Below are 20,038 nucleotides of genomic sequence, written 5' to 3' on the forward strand. Positions count from 1 at the left end.
CATGTTGATTTCCAATCTGTTGTATTGAGTTTATAAACATCTACTCCTACAACATTTGTTCCTCCACAATTATGGATATGGAATCGGAAAATAGAAAATCTTATCCTTGCCATTTATAGACTTTACTCCAATGAAACCACCCACTCATCTATCAAAACGCTCTTCCATGTTCAATCGCAAACCAAAATATCCATGGTTCGGGTCCTTCCCTGATGCTATTGAGTACAAATCAAACCACTTTGACTGATCCTACAAAGATATTCCTGAAATTGTAGTATTTCATTAAAACTTGGTAATGCATCATCATACTACAAACCAGAGATAAGGCAGTGGGGATGACTTTCATACATAATATAACTATAAACTTTTCATCTGTAATACTAAAATCTATTGAAGCTTATTATTTTGGCAAAGAAAATGTTTCGGGAATTCTATGCATGTTCCTTTATTGTTAGCTTACATATTGCAAATTCCTTCATAGCAAGCACAATTTTGGAAACTTTATGTTTCATGCCAACACCATTATAAGGAAACATCACAGAGTGGTGCAAATTTTCCAATGGTGTTGCTAATTAGAAACATGACTACTGCAATAAACTAGTTGCCGCAATCTCCACAATCTCTTCACACTTTACTCCAAGCTCTAGCCTTCCCCCAGATGGAGTAAATTGTGCAACATTGCTTAGAAAGATTCTTGTGTAACACATGCCACAAAACCCTTGAACTAATTTTACTCAAGCTAAACATTGCAATTATGCCAAACAAGACAACACATATCAATAATAAAATATGACAGTCTAGAATGTACCTAATGTTTGAATAACCATGTGCTCATCCCCAATTATGTGGTATGTCATAAGAAGGTTCTAAATCATAGGTTCAATATTCATCTTAAAAGAGATTTTATTATGGAATAAGTGATCCTTCAAGCCACATACCCAAAAAAATCACAACTTGTAGTAAATAAAAATCTTCCATATGGAGCTACAATGACCCATCTTCCCCTTCGCTTGTAGTTATTCACAAGTGCCTCAAATCATTAGGAAAACTTTTGACACTTTCTCATCCAAGTTATTTTACATGTTATTGCACAATTTTTCTAAGATGATAGCCTCTAATTGGCCCATCAATCAACGAGTTGGAATGGGGATTTGACTATGGATGTCTATGGATCAACTCTATTAAACATTTTTTGTAGAATAACTCAAAAATATGTGGCTTGAGCTTATATATTATGTCAATAATTCTTTGTATCTCTTGACCATTGGAGTGGCACAAATAAGAGGGAACCTTTGTGATTGCAATTGCAATTGACATATCCATGCCATAAATATCTCGACATTGGGGCAACCAAAAGTTTGTTTGCATGAATTATTAAGTTAGAATCTATCGTAATTGTCACTCATGCTCACTCCAAAACCCTATAGTACCTAAATATGTTTGACCCTTTACATGAAGGGGACCTCCCATCTCCACTCTCCCTCTCCCCTGATGTAGAGTGGGCCATATATCATCACCATTGTATTTTAAGAGCAAGCTTTAAATTTCTTTAGTTTTCTATAACTCTAATGATACTTTAGCAGAGTACAGGTATGCAGAGGAGCAAAATAGTATATTTAAAAGAAGTACAAATAAATATATAACTAAAACAATTGTTAATGAATATGTGTTAAAATACATGCATTATATAATAAAAGATACAAAGGGACAAGAAGGAAAATATATATTGCCTATCATTTATGTTTTGTCTTTTCTTGAAGCCTGCAATGTAAAACATTGAAACAGAAATGATAGACCCCCATGAGAAATTTGTGCTAATGAGAATTATGACATGGAAGTATTTTAACAATATTACTTAATCGATCTATGGAAAAAAATATTCTCTACCACAGAAGTGACACTGAGAATTACTTTTTACGAAATTATCTTATATTCCGAGAGTCGTGATTTCCCAAAATGTCTGCTGTTGAGAGATCAAAGGTTACCAACGCCTTTTACAAATTCCTTTAATGTGATATATTCTATATATAAATAAATTATAAATAAATATTTAATATAATTGTGTCATTACTAATCTGAACTATTGAAAAGCATGAAAACATTGTGCGAGATATTCAAATTCTGGTGAGGAAACCCTGAGTACTTAGCAAACACATGCCTTAACCACTCGATCAAAGAGACCTTAAAATGTTCATGTTATATAAATACTTTCTTTGATGACACCCCTCATATACTTCCTAAATCAATTTAGAAAAAAGTATAGTAGAGTCTTCTAATGCTAATAAACAAATCATTAATGCTCATTAATGTGTTTTTTACACATCATGTGGCACACGAAAGGGATATTCATGTGAACTAATAATTATTTTCTCATAATAAAACATTTAGACACTATACAAATCAAAAACTTCTAAATCAATTTGGAAAAAAGTATAGTAGAGTCTTCTAATGCTAATAAGTATATTGTTAATGCTCATTAATGTGTTTTCTACCGATCATGTGCATGTGGCACATGAAAGTGAAATTCATGTGAATAAATATGTATGTGATCGTAATAAAACATTTAGATAATATATAAATAAGAAAGGAATGTGAGAAGAAGGGAAGAAAAGCTATTTCACACTAGTAGAATTATTTATGTTCTTCCACTTCTAGGTTGTATGCTAAACCTGTTATATATATCCCATATGCATACACGCTGAGATATAAATTAAAATAAGATCTTCTATGTGATGTTATCATTTTAATCAATTCTTTAACTAACACTTGGATTACGAGATCCGAGGATTTTAATTTCATCCCATATCACAGGTGAACCAATAAAACTGTGAGGTAGTTTCAATCTAACAAAGTAAAATAAATATTGTTTGCCTCATCGATCTTGTTGTAGCTAAATCTCGCACCTGTAGCAGGAGAGAAAGAAAGCTCCCTAGAGACATGCTCCAGATTTATTCTAGACTAGTACCCAGGACATCTTAAATAGAGGAGTGCTTGTAAGGTAGTATGTGAGGGGTTATCAACACTCCAATTGTCACATAAAAATGTAATAGGAGGGGATTGGTTCAATAAGCTTGTTGGCATTATGATATAGGTATGATACAGGTGTTGTCCTTGATGGCAACTCACTCAAATGACAGATCATAGTACAACTAAAATGATCAGAGAGGTATACGCAAGTTCTTTGTGACAAGGATGTGTATACACACGGGTTAACTATATACAAGGGCACGTATAATGTACACATGCACTTTCACAGAAGGAAAGGTGCGTACATGTCGGAAAACTAAGTTTTGGTCCGTGGTATTTGGTCCATGGTATTTGGTTCGAGGTATTGACCCCAGGTATTGGGTCCAAGGTATTGGTCCTACGTGGTTTTGAACCATGGTATTGAGAGAAGCCTAAACCTATATAAGGAGAATAATAACATTAGGCCAAAGTGCAAGGGTGCAAGGATTGAATATCTGATGAAGTGTGAGATCTAGTATGCTGGTTATGGGTTTATGATGCTTTGCTTGATCTGAACCAAGGATGCACCTATGCGGTTGATGATGGATGATGGATCAGGATCATAAGGCTTGGAATGCATTATCATTATGTGGTTTGATCATGGATAGACTAGATCTGAATTATTGATGCATGTTCTATTGTATAAATGTTATGATTTGGGTATGACTGATGTTTGGAATAGCACCAAAGTTATGAGAAAATATTTGCAGATATGTACACGGGTTGACTTTGGTAGAAGCACGTATACACTTTGGTTTGGTTCATCATAGTAGCGTATACATTGTGAGATATGATATTTGAAGTTGCAGTTGGATCTGGTTGTTGTTGCAGAGTTCTGTGTTCTGCTCTGTGTTCTGGTGACTGTGTTTTGTTGACAGGGTTTCAGTGATTCAGTGTTCGGTGATTCAGAAATGAATGATGCAAGTGTAGTTGATGGTTGTATTGCAGTGGTGATTGTATTTGTGCTTCAATTTTGTTGATGGGTCCAATATGAAAATTGGATGAAACGTGGCCTTCATATTATGGTGTTGTGATGAATCAAGAAGGTTGTAGCCTTCAGTAGGCCGGCGCCTATGTACTAGTAAATGGATCAGCTAGTACAAGAGCTAGGGGGTTATAGCTCTGTTCCAGTAGTAGCTGGAGAATGAGAGAAGGTTGTACCCTTCTGCAGGTGGGTGCTTGCGTACTGGTATGAGTCTGCACCAGTACAAGATTGTAAACAGGTTTTTCTTATCTTAAAGAAAATAGCAGCAGGTGGTTTTTGTCCCGCATTGGGTTTCCACCTTATATCATTGTGTTCATGTGTGCTTCCTATGTGTGATGATCTGTTCTATTTTACTACACCTGTTTACTGTTCATATGGTTAATGAAGTTCTGATGCACTAATTAAAGATCAACATATAATGGATTAACTGAATCATAAGTTTACTGGATATACATTAGTTGCATTAAACAAAGTTGCATGTACACGCAGGTTCCCTTAACTGAAGTGGCGTATATGAATCTAAGTATGGAAATGAAAAAGTTAGTGATTTGCTAATACTGATTCAACCACCCCCCCCCCTCTGAGTATTATTTCCAACAAAGCCTTCATTAAGGTAGATTCAAGCCAACTCATGGATCCAAATGTTGGGTGTACATTGGGGTGATCTCTAAGAGAAATGGCATCTTCCTCTGGTGGTCGACACACGGAAATGAGACAACTTAAAATTGAAGTTGTAGTAATGGTGGAGAGAAGGAGAGGAAGGAGGGAAATAGATGCATAGGGTTGTAACAAACATAATCCTAGGCATCAGTGTTCCAACAGAAAGTGGAATTCGATGGATAGGGTTGTAAACAACATAGAATCCTAAACCATGGTTTTCTGATGAAATGATAGAAATAGAGGAGTGCAAAAGAATGTTTCAGATCAAACATGACATGGGTATCATTCTCTACCAAAAGCTAGTGTAGAGCTGGTATGGTTGGTAGTTGTAGGAGTGCTAGGGTATTGATCATCTCTCCTTTGGAAAATGACATATTCAAATAAAAACTTTTGAACATAACATTTAATACCTTTCTAGAATAAGACCTTCTTAATACAATGATAAGTCTTGAAGAACCGTGAATGTCCCCTTGCTGTAAAAATGTGAAATTCCAAAAGGACCTTCTATTTAAGTTGGAATTCTTGAATAATTATATGTGGTCATGATACGGCAACAAATCATTCCTCCACATGAATTTATCTAACACACTTAGATCCTCCTATAGCTGTAAAGTGATTTTGAATTTCTTCTAACATTGCTTCCATTTTGTGCTTACTTTTTCCACCTAGTATAATTATGGAATGGAAATAGTGGATAACAAACCCTCTATGTCTTCCTCTTTTTCTTAAAGTGCATATTTCACAATCTTTTATTTTCCTTGTTTTAGATAAATTTAAAGTCATAACCTAGCATCTTTGTAATTCCTTTTTGTTTCAGTTCAAAAGATAATTATTATTCTAAGAAGTACTTCAAACTATCATGATCTATTTTTACTTTCAAGTATCTCCCTATTAGGTATGTATGTTATTTCTTAACAAAGTATGGTTGTTAACTTAACTTTTTTTGAATTCCTTTCACCTAATTATTAAATAGAACCATAATATTCTGAAGTAACATTATCTCTGTAGGATGTAGTTATTTCTAAAGGCTAATTACTCAATGGCAACTTTTAAAATAATAGGATAACATGCTAGAAGAGTTAATCAAATTTGTCATGTACATAATTACTTAGTTTAACATCCCATGACAACTTTTAATCATATAATACAAATGATGATTTATGTTACAATAAAAAAAAAGTAATTTTTCAATTATAACCATATATCAACTTTCTTGTACCTCTCCTAAAAACCTAAAACAATATTGAAATAAAAAAATTGTAAAGATTCATCAAACCAATTTGTAAACAATAAATACATCAAAGCTACAACATGAACACAAACTACAACACAAATCAATAATTAAGTAAAATTCAATTAAGAAATGAGTATCATTACATAGAGGTCCCTCCCCATTCAGGTTTCATTGTAAGAAACGTTATAGACCCAACTTAACTTAGCACACTTCTTTAGAATTTAAACATATGAAAAACATGAATCATTGTGTTTGTACTAAATTATTCAAGAAACAAAGTAAATAATTTTAACAATACTAAAAATGAATTCCTAGATAGATATATTATCATTAATGTTTAATAATATTTTTCATAAAGCATTAAAGTTCTTTCTAAACAGGTCTATCAATATCATTGTCATCCCAAGCCTACAAATTACAAATTAAACACAACTATAGAACAAAGTATTTCTAAAAATAAAGAAAAATATTTCTTCAATTTCCTTCATAATTGCACAAAATCATTACCTCTGTTATGAAATTTATGATTGGATGATTCAAATCCATAGATAAATCTTTGAGGTGATTCTATAATAAAATCTATGCAGATGTGGTACATTGTATTTCCTTAAATTCCCGTTGTCTTAGGCTACACACAACCATAGAATATAATGAATCTGCCACAGACTATGCTATAAAATAGATGACCACTAGAGAATCACATATTATTGTAGTGACTTACTAGTAATTTTATAACCTAAATTATACATTAAAAGATGAAAAATGTATGGAAATAGACAATTCACCTTGTAATTATTTATTGGTATCTTATCTTGTAAATGGAAGGCATGATGACAAAATGGAGTGAAAATGTGGTATGGAACATTAAATGTTATAGGTTCATAAGACAAAATTGTGGAAAAAAGAGTGATGAAAGTCTTGAAAATGACGACCCAACATCTCCACCATATGGAAGGTGTTTAATTTCCTCATACAACAAAATTTCTTATTTTGTCCCAAAAATACTTTGTCTTTCTCTACAAAACTTTCAAAAATTCATTATATCAAGACTTCAAACATGTTATGAAGAATTAACTATAACTTCCAAGCAAGATGTTTCAACTTTCTTCTTATGTTTTTGTATATTCATCTTAATATTAAGTTTCTTGTTTCCTATCTTTATTTTTTGGATTTTCTTGTACCATTTATTGGCTTATTTAGATAATTATTTCATTTATGCTTCTGGTTGTTCCTTCTCTCTTTATAACATTTCAACATTACTTTTGAGCATTGTGTTTTGATTCTTTAAGTACATGTGTGGTAATTCTAGCTCCTGAGTCTATATTTTCAGTCATTTAATTTTACTTGTTTTATGTACCTCTGATGTAGTGGATAAAAAGTCTTCTTGCTAAATAGGTTCTTCAACTGGAAAATCTCCAACAAGGTCTTCATTTGTAAATTTTTCTAGAAGGTCTACTACTATAAAATGTTTAGGTTCTATTACTCTATTTTCATGAATATGTTAGGTCCCTATAATATTAGTGATCCCCCCATTACTATTGTCGGTGTATCCCTTATTGTTATTATTGTAAACCTATTGTCCCCATATTTTTATTATTGTGCCCCATAGAATCTCTCTATTGTTATTTTTCTGCCTTTATATTATTATTGTTAGGTCAGCTTGGTTATATTGTGACCCCGTAGACTCCTATATGTAGAAAGGAGGTTTTGTCATTTGAATCATACAAGAATTTCTCATTTGTGTAATGTAAAGGAGGTTACCCCGTCGAAGAGTCTTATTCCTAAGGCATTGATCTATCTTTTCTATCTTTTTTTGAGCTGGTTTCATAGCATTTTGTATCAAAGCTTTGGATTCTAGGGTTTCGCTGCTCCGAACAGGTCATCGTGGAATTTTCACTATAACTTTTTTCTGCAATGTTTCAAAGCTACAAAAACAAAACCATTAGAGAATAAATCTTGCTAAAGCTCAGGTCCGAATTTCAGATCATGTCTCACTTTATTTCGAAGATATGATCTGAGGAAGTTACGGTTTTTTCAAGCTCTAGAATTTCATCTAAAACAGGTCATTGTCGACGTTTTGCTATAAATTATTCGCTACGAATTTTCAGAAGTTGAAAAAAACCCATTTGAGAAGAAAGTGGTTTGAACATCAGGTCTGAATTTCAGATCTTGTCTCGCTATATTTTTGGAGATATAATCTGAGACATTTAGGGTTTCTGCAGGCTCTTGAATTACATCCTAAACAGGTGACCTTGGGAAAATCGTCATAGCTTTCTCTGTAAGCATCAAATTGAAATTTCGTAAGAAGTTGTAGAACGAATATGGACTGTAGTTTTCGATGTATTGTTTTCAAATCCTAAGGTTGAAACAGTGACATGTGGCACATCGTACCAGTTCGCTCTACTGAACTATTCTATAATCAAGTCAACGTGGGAGATTTGGCATAACTCTTCGTTGGAAAATCCAATTTCGATCAGACTGGTGGCATTTGAAAGAGGACGTAGAGAGCTACTGCAAGTAATGATTTCATAACTGGGAGATCCAAAATTTAGAGGTACATCAGATTCAATATCGAGCTCCTACAAAGAAAAAAAGAAGGTGTGTAATTTTTTTAAATTTTTGCTTAAGCTTGGTTTGAAAAATTAGTTTGAAAGAATTCAAGGGGCATAGTGAAGCATTATTATCGGTAATTGATGCCTTGAAAAAAAATGGAAACACCTAGTAAGCAACCTGAAAGCTCTAGCATGACTCATGAAGAAGAGGAAGAAATGCAACATGATATATCAATATTATGAAACCAAGTGCAACAAAGTTCACTCACACAAAAGGTAACAAAACATAAGATGGATGGTTTAAAGAAAGGATGGATGGCGTGGAAACTAAGATGGATGGCATGGAAGATAAGATGGATGATGTGGAAGCTAAGAGGGATGATTTAAAGAAAGGCATGGAATATTTGTAAACAAATTTGAAGACAGATTTGACAAAGCTTCTACAAGGAATGCTTACTAATTGTGAAAGGGTAGTAAAGGAAACTCAAGATGAGAACAAAATAAATGTTAATCATGATTTCATAGACTCTAATGTTGGATCGAAGAACCACCATGTTCCAAAGATCGATATGAGGAACTTTGATGGCAAGGATCTCGGAACATGGATACTACAGATGGAGCAATTTTTCGATCTCCATAATGTGCAAAACACACAAAAGGTACGCATTGCAACTTTATATTTGGAACCAAATCAACTTTTATGGTATCGATGGCTTTTCTCTCATAAACAAATTGTCACTTGGGCTATTTTTATGGATGAAATGATAACACATTATGAGGATACAAAAAGAAACACTTTTTTTAGCCAATTGATAAATCTCAAACAAAAGGGTTCAATGATGGAGTACATTGAGGACTTCCAAAAATTGAATATAAGGGTAAAATATATTCCATAGGAGCATAGGATCGATGTGCTCATAGGGACTTTGAAAGATAACATCCAACATGAGGTTCACCTTTGGGAACCAGATTCATTGGAGAAGGCATTTAGGTTGGCAAGAAAAATTGAAAGCAAAATTATGGCAACAAGGAAGCCCACCTGTTAAAATTGGCAACTAGGGCCAAACACCATGTGGGTCATATTATTTATGGCAGCTAATATTTTTATTGGGTCCCTCTCATTGAGAGGTGTAGGATTGATCTAAAGATCATCTGATTTCGATAAGTATTTATGAAGTTATGAATTTATTTATGTTATGGACAAATTGTTAAGTCAGCAAGCAACTTATGTAGGCTCAAAAGCCCAACATTCATGTCTATTCAACCTCTACGTTTTAGTATAAATAGAAGAGGACTTCAAGTCATTTCTACACACACTTGGATCTCTTCCTCTCTCTACTTGTCTTTGGGTTTTAGTAGGAAGGAGAGATCCTAAGGAAAAGCCAGAAAAGCTAGAAGCCAGAACTGCCGGAAAAGCGGAAAAACCAGAATAGCCAGAAAAGCCAGAAAAGCTAGAAAAGCCGAAAAAGCTGGAAAAGACAGAAAAGTTAGAACTGACAGAAAAACCGGAACTGCCGGAAAATCTGGAACTGCCAGAAAAGTCAGAAACGCTAAAAAATCCGGAAATACCGGAAAGGCCAAAAAATCCTTAAAAGTTGGAAACGCTGGAAAAGCTGGAAAAGTCAGAAAAGACGGAATTGCCGGAATTGTCAGAAAAGTCAGAACTGTCAAAAAAGCCAGAACTGCAGGAACTGTCGGAAATGCCAGAACTACCGGAAATACTAGAAAAGCCAGAAAAGATGGAAAATCTAGAAAAGCCGAAAATGTCAGAACTATCAAAACTGCTGGAAATGCCGGAATTGCCCGAAAAGCCGAAACTACTGGAATTGCCGAAACAATCGGAGCATCTGTCTTCGAAGGAAGGCGGCATGATGTATGAGATGATGGGCAGCATAATAAGCAACATGATGATATGAGCATCAGTAGCATATTGATGCATGATGATATGAGCATGGGCAGCATAATGATGAATGATATCATGAGCATGGGCAGCTTGATGATGAATAAAACCATGGAAGATGCAGCATGATGAGCAGCATGAAGATGAGAGCAGCTTAGTCATTAAGGTTCAACACATGTGACAGTACAACAAGGTGTCACACAGTAATGTGTAGCAAATAGACGATATGCAGCCCTATGATAGGTGAATGAGTCACCTTAGAGAATCAGTTGAAGCAATATGTCTTCAACTGATCTCATGCCGATATCAAAAGTCAAAGTGATTGACTTCTATTGTAAATGTACTCTCTCCCTCACTTTCTCTGCTGAACTTTGAAGAACATAAAATAAGAATTGATCAAGGGTTTCCCCACATTGGGGTTTGTCCCTGGCTAGCACCACATCTTGTGTCCTCTTGTCTTGGCTTGTCTTCTGCAATTTATATTTATGTTCTATCTACAGTTTACTTTATGCTGATGTGATTCCTAATGTGGAAAAGAAATTGAAATAAATTTCTCTAGCATAGAACATACCTAAAATTAACATGGTATCAGAGCTGAGGTGAAGACAATGCCCAAGCAAGAGTGAAAGAGCAATCACCAAAGACAAAAGGATCAATGGGTTCCACATCTCTCTTCTAAGTTCACAAAGGGTGAAGTCGAAGTAGAACATATTATCAGAATGGCATAATGGAAGTTTCTAATGGCCCATCTAAAGATCACTTCATTGGGAAATTCAGATCTAAGGGTGGAAGGAAAGGTGAATGCCTTGGTTGCAATAAGTTTGGCCATTATGCGAAGAAGTGTCTGAAGGTAATGTAGGTCATCAAGGAAATGGTCGACTCTTCAAAGAAAGCAAGGAACCCCGAATCACTTTTATGTACCTGATCGCAAGAAGAACCCGGTGTCCATCTCGGAAATGGAAGTCAAAGGTTTCAAGGTGGCACTCATCGATGGAAAGGTACATGTTTGGAAATAGAATTTTCAATGTTTTTGAGTTCAGGGTTGTATCAAATTGTAGGAAGTCCATTGGGGACGATGTCCATTGTCACGTAGCACCGAAGGTCTGTGATTCAGATGGTGACAGGGATGCCTAAATTCAAAAGGAGCATGAGAGTACATGTCTGATATGTACCAAAGGAAAATCTTACAAGGGGGCCATTCCCCTCATGTAGCAGGTCCACAGGTCTGGAATAACCCAAGGGGTCTGAGATTGATAATTAGGAATCTCACATATGCAGGTGGAAGAAAGCCCTCTATGGCTTGACGCAAAACACCCCAGGCATAGTATGAGAGGATCGATAACTGTCTGATAAAGCTGAGATTCACTAGGAGTGAAACGGATCCAAACCATCTGAAGGTTGTGGATGATAGACCTCTCATACCAACACCTTATGAGGACAACCTACTTCTAACAGGTCTAGACCCTCTCATTTGCAGAAGTAAGAGGGGGTTGGATTCCAGATGTGGAATGGTGAACTGCAAGCTTGTGACTACCTCGAGGATCTTAACTTTCAGGAGTTATATGGTACTGATGTCGGACCAGATTTGGGAAATGCCTCTCAGTCTCATAAACTAATTCGCGTTGATGTTCTTGGTGAACTTCTGTCTGGACATATGTTTTGCAGTTAGCATGGTGAGCTCATATTTGGTTGAACCTCACTCGATTGGTGCCAAGAATATTCTAAGATGTCTTCGGGGCACAATCTCTCATGGATTGGGATACACTGCTGGAAATATGAAACTGCATGATTATTCAAATGCTGATTGGGCAGGCAGTGTGGAGGATCATTAGAGCACTTCTTAGTGTTGTTTCTCTTTGGATTCTGCTTCGATATCATGGATGAGTAGGAAGCAGAAGTCGGTTGTTGTAAGCATTGCAGAGACTAGATACATATCTACGAGTATGATCTCGTATGAAGCTGCTTAGTTGGGGAAGCTCTTCAAGTGAGTTGTTATACCACTGTGATTCTCTATGACAACCAAGAGGTGGGATTCGATTATTGAGGAATCTCGTATTCACGATTGCTCTAGCAGATAGACATTAGATACTACCTCATCTGGGATATGGTAAGTCTATGAGCAAGGAAGCTCCATCACCATGAGATGATGTACAGGTCGCTACACTTTATTTAAGCCCCGGGGGAAAGATCAAATTTGTGATTTTCCCGAAGGACTTGGAGTCGTCAAGAGACACTTGTACAAGGGTCCTGCATGTTGTATACATTGATCTCTGGGAGCTCTGGGGGCTTGTGGTTCTTACTGGAGCAGCATATGACCATAGGGTGACTCATCCTCCCCTGGTGGTGTGCACTAGGACAGGATGATTCGCTCTCCTATGGATAGGATGATTTGCTCTCCTGTGGACAAGATGATTCGCTCTCTTGTGGGACAAGATGATTCGCTCTCCTATGGACAGGATGACTCGCTCTCCTGTGAACAAGATGATTCGCTCTCTTGTGGGACAAGATGATTCGCTCTCTTGTGGGACAGGATGATTCGCTCTCCTGTGTAACAGGATGATTAATTCTCCTGTGAGGTCTGGATGATGTGTTCTCCATGACGATTATGTAGCAGGATGATTAATTCTCCTTTGATGTATGCATGATGTGTTCTCCATGATGATTGTGTAGCAGGATGATTAGTTTCCTGTGAAGCTTGGATGATGTGTTCTCCATGACGATTGTGTTGCAGGATGATTAGTTCCCTATGATGCCTGGATGATGTGTTCTCCATGGCGATTGTGTAGCGGGATGATTAGTTCTCCTATGAGGACAGGATTGATTAAGTTCTCCTGTCGAGGCATCCTACCCATGCAGTCTGGGACTCATGGGAAGTACCTCTCATCTGATCAATGAGCAGGGAAATGAGGATAAGGACCATAGTAGTACTGATGGATGCATCGTTGTATCTACCATACTCCCTATGCTAAGATGACCTTCATTGATCTGTGATCAATGATACTGGTCCGGGATCAATGATACTAGTCTGGGACTAGTGGTAGGAGTTGTACCCACTATGACACTGACTTCGGGTCTATTGAGGACTGGTCTGGGACCAATGGTACATACTCCGAGACTGACTTCAAGTCAGTAGAGTACTAGTCTGGGACCAGTGGTAGGAGTTGTACCTACTATGACACTAACTTTGGGTCGGTTGAGGACTGGTCTGGGACCAGTTGTACACACTCTGAGACTGACTTCGGGTTAGTGAAGAATGGTATGACACATTCTCGATCAATTCTTCTTCTTCTTGGTTCAGTAGAGCTAAGTTGAGTAGAGCAGAGCCAGCAGAGCTGAGCAGAGCCAGTAGAGCAGAGCAGAGCCAGTAGAGTTGAGCAGAGCAGAGCAGAGCTAGCAGTGCTGAGTAGAGTAGAGCAGAGCCAGTGGAGCAGAGCAGAGCCAGCATAGATGAGCAGAGTAGAGAAAAGCCAACAGAGCTTAGTAGAGCTAGCAGAGCTGAGAAAAGCAGTGCAGGGCACTGATAGCAGAGATAGTACAGTTGGACATATGGATCAACAGATGGAGTTCTCCCTAGTTGAGAGAGAGTGCTAAAATTGGCAACTAGGGCCAAACTCCATGTGGGTCATATTATTTATGGTAGCTGATATTTTTATTGGATCCCTCTCATTGAGAGGTGTAGTCCATTGATCTAAAGATCATCCGATTTCGATAAGTATTTATGAAGTCATGAATTTATTTATGTTATGGACAAATTGTTAAGTCAGCTAGCAACTTATGTAGGCTCAAAAACCCAACAATCATGTCTATTCAACCTCTACATTTTAGTATAAATAGAAGAGGCCTTGAAGTCATTGAAAAGTTGGAACTGTCAGAAAATCTGGAAAAGCAAGAAAAGCCAGAACTGTTGGAAAAGCTGGAAAAGTTGGAACTGCTAGAAAAGCTAGAAACGCCAGAAAAGCCAAAAATATCGGAAAATCCAGGAAAGCTGAAAAAGCTAGAAAAGCCAGAAAAGTTGGAACTGTTAGAATTGCCGGAAATGCCAGAACTGCAGAAAAAGCCGGAAACACTGGAAAAGCTGGAAATACTGGAAAAACCATAAAAGCCAGAAAAGCCAGAAAAGCCAGAAAATCCAGAAAAGCTGAAAATGTTGGAACTGTCGGAACTGCCGGAAAAGCCAAAACTACTAGGAACTGCCGAAACAACCAGAGCATCTGTCTCCGAAGGAAGGCAGCATGATGTATAAGATCATGGGAAGCATAATAAGCAGCATGATGATATGAGCATGGGTAGCATAATGATGCATGATGATATGAGCATGGGTAGTATAATGATGAATGAGATCATGAGCATGGGCAGCTTGATGATGAATATGACCATGGAAGATGCAGCATGATGAACAACATGAATATGAGAGTAGCTCAGTCATCAAGGTTCAACACATGTGACAGTAGAACAAGGTGTCACATGGTAATGTGCTGCAAATAGAGGATATGAAGCACTATAATAGGTGAACAAGTCACCTTATAGAATTAGTTGAAGCAATATGTCTTCAAACTGATCTCATGCCGATATCAAAAGTCAAAGTGATTGACTTCTATTGTAAATGTACTATCTCTCTCACTTTCTCTGTTGAACTTTGAAGAGCATAAAAGAAGAATTGATCAAGGGTTTCCACACATTGGGGTTTGTCCTTGGCTAACGCCACATCTTGTCTCCTCTTGTCTTGGCTTGTCTTCTGTGATTTATATTTATGTTCTATCTGCAGTTTACTTTATGCTGATGTGATTGCTAATGTGAAAAGAAATTGAAATAAATTGCTCTAGCATAGAACATACCTAAAATTAACACTACCACTCACAATCATAAAGATGGAAGTGTTACTTCCCCTAGCCATCAATAACCTACAAGTTTGACACCACAACAATTGGAAGAAAAAGGAGCAAAAGGGCTTTGTTACAGTTGTGATAGAAAATACACTAAAGGTCATAAGTGTGCCAAGAAGAAATTATTTTACATAGATTGTGAAGAGGAGGAAGAAAAGGAACAAGAAATGTCAAAAGAAAAGGATATACACCAGGAACAAACCCCAGAAAAAGAAGAAATGAATCTGACCATATATTGTAATGCATTGGCTGGAATTACCACTCCTCAAACTATTAAGATAGTAGAGCATATCAAGAAGAAAAAGGTAATAGTGTTGATTGATTCGGGAAGTACCCATAATTTTATTCATTGTAAGATAGCCAAGGAATTAAATTGCTTCCTATATCCAACACCAGACTGTCAAGTGATGGTTGCAAGTGGAGGAACCACAAATTGCTCAGGAAAGTGCCTCAATATAAAGCTACCCATGGGAGAATATGTATTGAATAGCCCAATTCTTTCCATTCCAATGGTTGATGTTGTACTAGGAGTCCAATGGCTACAATCCTTGGGTACAATAGCTTTTAATTTTCAAGAACTTCTCATGAAATTCTCTTCAGAAGGAAAGGAAGTTGAATTAAGGGGTATCGCAGGGAAACCGAGAAAGATAATCAACTCTAACGGAATGACAAAGCTTCTAAAGAAAGAACAACGAGGCATAATTGCACAATTATGTTCACTAGAGGTTCCCACATCGAAATCATCCATTTCTCCAGATCTCCAAATAGTCTTGGACAACCATTCCAAGGTATTTGAGATTCCCAATGGCTTCCCACCTATTCATGATCATGATCATGCTATTAATTTAATTCCGAGAAGTGTTCCTCCAAACATCAAGCCTTACAGATATCCCTATGTCCAAAAGAGTGAAATTGAACGTATGGTTGCAGAAATGCTAGAAGTTGGTATAATTCAACCTAGTCAAAGTTCTTTCTCTGCTCCAGTAGTATTAGTTCACAAGAAGGATGGATCATGGTGCATGTGTCCAGATTATAGGGAGCTCAACAAGCTCACTATTAAAGATAAATTTTCCATTCCTGTCATTGATGAATTATTGGATGAATTTCATGGATCAATTTACTTCACCAAGTTGGATCTTCATTCAGGATATCATCAAAGCATAATGAAGACTGAAGACATTCCAAAAACAACATTTAGAACTCATGAGGGTCATTATGAATTTTTGGTCATGCCTTTTGGCCTTACTAATGCACCTTCTACATTTCAAGGTTTGATGAATTCCATTTTCAAACCCTTCCTTAGAAAATTTGTGTTACCATTTTTTCATGATATACTAATCTACATCAAGTCTTGGAAGGATCATGTCCAACATCTTGACATTGTGCTCAAACTATTGGAGGAGAAACAATTATATGCAAAAATCTCCAAATGTTTCTTTGGAGTACAAGAGGTGGAATATCTGGGTCATATTGTATCTCACGAAGGTGTTAAGGTAGACCCTAGCAAAATTAAAACCATTAATGAATGGAAAATCCCCACATCCATAAAGCATCTACGAGTATTTCTCGAGTTGACAGGGTATTATCGCAAGTTTGTTAAGAATTATGGGAGAATATCAGCACCTCTAACAACATTGTTGAAGAAAGATGCATTTTCATGGACTCCAGAAGCAATGAAGGCCTTTGAACATCTTAGCTACACCGGACTTCACAAAAACCTTTATTGTTGAAAGTGATGCCTTAGGAAATGGAATTGGTGCTGTTTTAATGCAAGAAGAAAGACCCATTGCTTTCGAAAGTCGTCCAATCAAAGGAAAGTATTTACACAAAGCTATTTATGAGAAGGAAATGTTGGCAATACTACATGCACTTAAGAAATGGCGATCCTACCTAATGGGAAGACACTTCAAGGTAAAAACAGATCATGATAGTCTTAAATACTTTTTAGAGAAAATATTATCTTCAGAAGAGCAGAAAAAATGGGTCACAAAGATGTTGGGTTATGACTTTGAAATCATTTACAAAAAGGGAAGTAAAATGTTGTGGCAGATGCACTCTCAAGAAAGGATGAGGATGTGGAAGCATTTCTTTGAGCCATTTCTATTATCCAACCAAATTGGATAAACGAAGCAAGGGATGAATGGAAGAATGACGAGGAAGTGTGGGCACTCATTCAAAAGATATAACAAGATCCTAGTACATCTGATACATTTATCTTGGAAAAATGATTCGTTATGGTACAAGGATCGTTATACCTATGTAAGAATTCCCAACTCAAACAAAAGATTCTTAGGGAATTACACACCTCTCCCTTAGGAGGGCACTCAGGATTTCTAAAAACGTACCACAGGGTTAAGAAGGAATTTTTTTGGGATGGCCTTAAATCAGATTTTCAAAAGTTTATGGCAGAATGTTTGGTTTGCCAACAAAATAAAGTTGAAACAATTAAGACTCGAGGACTACTACAACCTTTATCCATTCCAAGCCAACTTTGGGAGGAGGTTTCAATGGATTTTATCATAGGTTTACCCAAGTCCAAAGGAAAGAGTGTTATCATGGTGGTAGTGGACAGACTTACCAAGTATGCACAACTTTGTGCATTATCTCATCCATTTAAAGCGAGTACAGTTTCTACTTCATTTATGGAAACAATTCAAAAGCTACATGGAAATCCCAAGATTATTGTAAGTGACAGAGATCCCATTTTCACTGGAAATTTCTAGACAGAATTATTTTCTTATCTTTGTACTCAGTTAGCTCATAGTTCATCTTATCATCCTCAATCTAATGGGAAAACTGAGATAGTAAACAAATGTTTGGAAGGATATCTTCATTTCTTTGTATCTAATAAATAGACACAATGGGTCAAATGGTTGCCTCTGGCTGAATGGTGGTATAACACTTCCTTCCATATTGCAACAAAAATAACCCCATTTATGGCACTTTATGGATATCATCCACCATCCATCACATCATATTTAAGAGAAAATTCAAGGTTCAAGTAGTGGAAGATCACATCGAGCATCAGCAAGAAGTTCTCCAACTCTTAAAGGATAACCTCACCTTGGCACAGAATAGAATGAAACAACAGGCAGATCAACATCGTAGCGAAATAAGTTTTGAGGTAGGTGATTGGGTATTCCTATGGCTACAAACATATAAACAAATGTCCCTCAGGCAAGCTAAGAAGGATTATGGTCTATACAAGGTGTTGCAAAAGATAGGTACTATGGCACACAAATTGGAGCTTCCTGCAGCTTCTCAAGTGCACCCAGTTTTCCATGTTTCATGCTTAAAGAAGGTTATAGGTGACAAGCTTCCATTTCATACAATATTGCCATAACTTTATGAGGAAGGAAAAATCATATTGGAATCTGAAGCAATCAAAGAAACAAGAACTAGACAGCTATGAAATCGATCAATTTTAGAGTATCTCATCAAGTGGAAGAACTTACCCATTGAATTTTCCACATGGGAGGATGAGAATTTTATACAGAAGCATCTAGAACTACTCGCGCGTTGAGGACAACACTTTTCTAAAGAAGAGGAGCATGTTAGGTTCCTATAATAGTAGTGATCCCCCCATTAATATTGTCGTTGTATCCCTTATTGTTATTATTGTGCCCCTATTGTCCCCATATTGTTATTATTGTGCCTTTATATTATTATTGTTAGGTCATCTTGGTAATATTGTGACCCTGTAGACTCGTATATATAGAAAGGAGGTTTTTTCATTTGAATAATCCAAGAATTGTTTATTTGTGTAATGTAAAGGAGGTTTCCCCCTCGAAGATGCTTATTCCTAAGGCATTGATATATCTTTTCTATCTTTTTGTGAGATGGTTTCATAACACAATATCTATTGTCATATATTTATCAAATCCTCATGAAGTGTTTGAAGTAGAATTTGTCGTGAATTTATTCACTAAGATTTTCATAAATTTATCACCCTTTTATGCCTTTATGCTCCATTACTTCGAAAAACCTTCAATATCATTACCCTAGTTATCTTAGACATATATTTCATCATTCCTCTATTTTCCCCTATTTCTCAAAAAGCTTCTTGTTTCACTTCATTTAATAGAAGGAATGGCATCAAAGGGGTATTTCTTGCTTTTGGTTTTAATTACTTCTTTGTTTATAGGATGGGGTTTAAAACACTTATTTTCTTCTTCTACTATTGATTTCAAATCCTTGGCCTTTTCCTTTTTGACTTATAGTTTTTGAAATATTTGAAACATTTATCTCCTCCTTAGGTTTCAAATCATTGTTCTCATTTTTTGGCTCAATTTTTTAACTTTTCCTTTTTTGACACATTGTTGCTTTGTTTTTTTGGTTTTGAAACGTCAGATATATTAAAACTAGGGTTCCCATCTTGTCACTATGTTTCGACAAGAAATTTTTTAAATTGAATTCTTACAAAAAATATCCTCCCATTTTTCACTTTTTCTATGTAAATAATCTTCAATTATGACTTTTACTAAGCCAAAATGATATTAAATTATTTTTCGATTCCTAAGGTTTCTTTGAATTCCTTTATCAATTTTCTATAGATTACTCAACAGATAAAATAGAAAATAGATCTTCTTGTTTGCCTAAAAGTGCGTCAATAACCTCATATGGTAAAAGAAAATAAGGCCATTCCTTCTTTCACAAGTTATTCTTTTGGAAGATGAACTTTATGAATCACCATTTCCTCTTCAACAATTTCCTTAGAATACCCTTTATATAGCTCATTGCTTGATCTTGGTTTTTAAACAATTATTTCAAATAGTATTCCTTTATTCTCTCATTATTAAACAACTTTCCCCCTATTTT

At 36.2% G+C, this 20,038-nt stretch overlaps 1 pseudogene; it reads right to left on the minus strand.

The window, feature by feature from the left end:
- The window catches only part of LOC149175143 (pectinesterase 2-like), a 44,710-nt pseudogene that overhangs the window by 9,874 nt on the left and 14,798 nt on the right, over positions 1–20,038 (minus strand).

Source organism: Pinus tabuliformis, chromosome 4_1 (assembly GCF_031772625.1).
Source record: "Pinus tabuliformis cultivar Carrire ecotype Pingquan chromosome 4_1, CPIR1, whole genome shotgun sequence".
NCBI classification, from domain to species: domain Eukaryota; kingdom Viridiplantae; phylum Streptophyta; class Pinopsida; order Pinales; family Pinaceae; genus Pinus; species Pinus tabuliformis.